General features: G+C 41.6%; 1 pseudogene; it reads left to right on the top strand.

Annotated features, from left to right (window-relative positions):
* The first annotated feature begins 1,248 nt into the window (after positions 1 to 1,248).
* LOC148501314 (protein CFDP2 pseudogene) lies at positions 1,249 to 2,247 on the top strand (annotated as a pseudogene).
* The last annotated feature ends 2,638 nt before the right edge of the window (positions 2,248 to 4,885 follow it).

Below are 4,885 nucleotides of genomic sequence, written 5' to 3'. Positions count from 1 at the left end.
CGTCTGGGGCCGGCCCCACTGACATCACAAGTGATGTCAGTGGGAGTGCTTTTGGCTCTGATAGAGCCAAAAGTACTCTTGGGCTTGCGGCAGACGAGACCCTACCACAAGGGTCTTGTCGCAAGCCCGATGGTCGCGCTGGTCTTCACCATCGCGACCATCTTTCTGGCCGCTCGCTATAGTTGTGGGTGGTCACCCACAGGTATGCGAGCGGCCAGGAGGCCGCTCTTAAAAAGAGAAGGAGGGCCCTGATTTAGAGCGAGCGCTCTGAAAGAGCGTCCGGCTCTGAATCAGGTCCTGAGCTCTATCCGTGGAAAATGCTGCATTATATATATATATATATATATATATATATATACACAGGTTGAGTCTCCCATATCCAAAATGCTTGGGACTAAGGGTATTTTGGATATCGGAATATTCCGTAATTTGGAATAATTGCATACCATAATGAAATGTTTTAGGAATAGAGCCCAAATCTAAACACAGAATGTATTTATGTGTTATATACACCTTATATACACAGTCTGAAGGTCATTTTATACAATATTTTCAATAATTTTGTGGCTCAAAAATAATTTGTGTACATACATGAAATTCATTTATGTTTCATATACACCTTATGCACACAGCCTATAGGTCATTTTATACTTTATTTTTAATAATTGTGTGTCTTAATAAAGTTTGTGTACATTGAACCATCAAAAATCAAAAGTTTCACCATCTCAGTCATGCTAAAAATATTCCGTATTTCGGAATATACCGTATTTCAGAATATTTGGATATGGGAGACTCAACCTGTATATATATAAATATATACATATATATATATATATATATATATATATATTTGGGCAAAGAGTGTCTGGTAGGTTTTTTTAGTTTCTAAATTGCAAACCCCATTAAAATAACTATTGTATATTATAAAGATGCTTGGGAAAATAAGTAAAAAAAAACACAAATATCCTTTGTCACAGTTACTGCACCTTAACATGTTTTTATTTCCATAGAAAACAATACTCCAGCATTGGAATAATATCAAATAACAGTGTAGGTTCTATCGATGTAAAAGTAAAAAACAGACATATATATATATTTATATATATATATAACCCAGCCAAGTAGTTGTCAACAGCTACGTGCCGGTCCCAAGCCCGGATAAATGGGGAGGGGTGGAGAAAAAAATGGCAAACTACTCCACTATTACTGCCAAAATACTTTATGGATCACAAACAATCGCTTTCGAATATGGTGCTGGAAGGTGGGCCCCCTTGGCCAGAAGGCACCCAACATGCTACCAGGGAAGAACAACGACGACCTTCGAGTAACTCGAGCATTTATGATGTGGATCGGATAAAGCCGTCAGGACTCCGTTATGCTGATACAGCTTCAAGCAAAAGAAGTCGTCTGCGTTTTACTAAGGCTCACAACATCGGAACATGGAACATCCGTGGCATGAACACGGGCAAACTGAATATCGTTAAAAGGGAGATCAAACGTTTAAATATCGATATCCTTGGTGTCAGCGAACTTCATTGGATTGGCAGTGGATACTTTAATAGCGATGATTATGCAGTTTACTACTCCAGTAACAACAACATCAGGCGTAATGGAGTAGCTGTCATCATGAAAAAGAAAATCGCCAAGTCCGTTCAGGGGTTCAATGCAATCAACGACAGAATCATGTCCGTTCGTTTCTACCAGAAACACCGTACCATCACACTGCTGCAGGTTTATGCGCCTACTTCAGATACAACAGAAGAGGATATTGAACAATTTTATGCAGACCTCCAACAAGCAGTCGATCAAATTCTTGCTAAAGGCATCATCTTTATTGCTGGAGATTTCAATGCAAAAGTAGGCAAAGGAGAAGAGCCACTGGTCACAGGCAAATTCGGATTAGGAGAACGGAATGAGGCCGGGGACCGTCTGGTTCAGTTCTGTCAAGAAAATCGGCTACTGATCATGAACACGTAGTTTGAACAGCCTAATCGCCGCTTATACACATGGACATCTCCTAACAGTCAATATCGCAATCAGGTCGACTACTTTCTCTGCCAACAACAATGGAAGAGCTCAATACAAGCAGTTAAAACACTCCCAGGTGCAGATTGTGGCTCTGACCATCAGCTACTCATCGCTAAAGTGAAACTCCGGTTCAACACCATCAAAAGGACACCTACAATGCAACGTTTTGATACCAACAATATTCCAGCACAATATGGAAAAAACGATTTGAACTGCTGAGTACAACTGGAAAAGACCCAGACGATCTGTGGGAAGAAATGAAAGCAATCATAGTGGATGAATCGAAAAAATTTGTTCCATACAAAGAACCAGCAAAGAAATTGCAATGGTTATCAGATGCATCGATTGAAATTTCAAGAAAGAGACGAACAGCCAAGGCCTCTGGCAATAGTATCGCATTCAAATTGCTAATGCGGAATTTCAGAGTGAAGCGAGACAAGATAAGGAACGTTACTGTAATGAACAGTGCACAAAATTGGAAGAGTCAAACAAGCAAGGCCACATTCGTGAACTGTTCGCCATTGTGAAGCAGGCACGTGCACCATTTATGTCACGCAAAGCAGCAACCATCAAAGACCGGAATGGTAAAATCCTACTGAATGAAGACCAAATCAAGCACAGGTGGAAGGAATACACAATGGAATTATATGCAGGAAATCGACCAAATCAGCCCATCAGCCAGGAAAACCCAAGTGAGTATGAACCAGATGTTCTAGAGGAGGAGGTTGCCTGGGCTTTAAAACAACTACCAAACAGGAAAGCCACAGGCGTCGACGGTTTACAAGCCGAATTACTCAAGCCAGTACCTGTCTCAACACTAACAGCACTTTGCCAGCAGATATGGAGAATGAACTCATGGCCCAAAGATTGGACTAGATCAGTCTTTGTCCCGCTTCCAAAAAAGGGCGATGCACAGGAATGTGGCAACTATCGGACTATTGCACTCATATCACACATAAGCAAAATAGTGCTGAAGATTATTCAAAGACGCATGGCCTACTTTGTAGAGAAGGAGCTCCCAGACATGCAGGCTGGATTTCGCAGTGGTCGGGGGACCAGAGATCAAATCGCAAACCTGCGATGGATTATGGAAAAGACACGAGAGTATCAAAAGGACGTGTAAATTTGCTTCATTGACTACAGCAAAGCATTCGATTGCGTTGATCACTACAAGTTATGGAAATGTTTACGGCAGATGGGCATTCAGGAGCACCTGGAGAAACTGATGCGCTTGCTCTACATGAGTCAAGAAGCCACAGTCAGGACAGCTTTTGGCAACATGTATTGGTTCAAGATCAGAAAAGGCGTTCGACAAGGCTGTATTCTCTCGCCAGCTTTATTCAATCTTTATGCCGACATGATCATGAGACGATGCAGTTTGGACGAGTCTACAATTGGAGTAAAAATCGGAGGGAGGAACATCAACAATCTACGATATGCTGATGACATGACTCTGCTTGCTGAAAGTGGAAAAGACCTAGAATATCTGGTCAGAAGAGTCAAAGAAGAAAGCGAGAGCATGGGACTGTACCTCAACATCAAGAAAACAAAGATAATGACTACGGCAAGTGACGATGCAGTCCATATTGCAATCGATAATGAGGAAGTCGAAACGGTACGAGACTTCCTCTTTCTGGGTTCTAAGATTGATCGCAGTGGAGAATCATCTACTGAAATAAAGCGACGAATTGCACTTGGCCGCAATGCTATGCTGTGAATGACGAAGATATGGAAGAGCAACGATATCAGCAGCGCAACAAAAGCACGGTTGGTCAATGCAATTGTTTTTCCGATCTTTATGTATGCATGCGAAACCTGGACACTCAAGAAGGCAGATCGCAAGAGAATTGACGCTTTTGAATTGTGGTGCTGGAGGCGAATGCTGCGCATACCATGGACAGCAATGAATGCGAACAAGACAATCCTAGAGCGGGCCAAACCAAAAGTATCATTAGAAGGCAAGATCACCAAACAACGACTCTCGTATTTTGGACATGTCATGCGGGCTAATTCCCTAGAAACATCGCTAATGCTTTGATTCGTCAGCGGGTCCAGAAGAAGAGGAAGGCCAAAGAACTCGTTGGCTCTACACAATAAAGGCTGACACGAACATGCCCATAAATGACCTGAAGAAAGCGGTCAGAGAAAGAGAAGCGTGGCGTTCACTGATCCATAAAGTGTCCGAGAGTCGATGTCGACTAAATGGATAATCATCATCATATATATATATATATATATATATATATATATATATATATATATAGTATACTTGCTGCATTCAAATTTGCATAGCAATCAAAATGTGCAACAATTACAATTTAAACATAGTGTAACATGTATAACATTTACTTTTTGCCCACTGAACCTACTCTACCTCAAGCTAGGGATTTAAGCACACCACCATGTATGCGTAGTCTGTTCCGGGGTGGAGTAGTAGGTGATGGACTTAGTGAAGTTGTAAACACAGTCACACTACTAATAGTGGAAGCTGATGTAGCCTTTATTAGGCCCCTCTGGTCTACTAACTCTCTGTGAAGGTTTATAGGTGTCTCATTCTGTGACCCAATAGCCTGAGTGAGGTCAAACAGCCTTAAATCAATATTGTTAGCCATTCTAATTCATGTACCCTCTGCCACTCTGTTCGCACTAGATATTTTTTTTAACAGATGATTTATGGAATCCATTTGTTGTGTTTGTCTCTCCATAAAGAAGATCTGCTTCTAAAACTATCAAGGGACCTCGACAGTAGGGGGTTGTTGAGGTGTAGGAGTAGGCTCTGGTGATGTGTGGTTCAGTTGCTGGTAGTGTTTGCAACCACTTCTGTATTTTCATCCACAACCATGCCAGGATCTACTGT

Source organism: Taudactylus pleione, unplaced genomic scaffold, assembly GCF_031769625.1.
Source record: "Taudactylus pleione unplaced genomic scaffold, aTauple2 ptg000520l, whole genome shotgun sequence".
NCBI lineage: Eukaryota > Metazoa > Chordata > Amphibia > Anura > Myobatrachidae > Taudactylus > Taudactylus pleione.
This window is presented reverse-complemented; position numbering and strand designations above follow the sequence as displayed.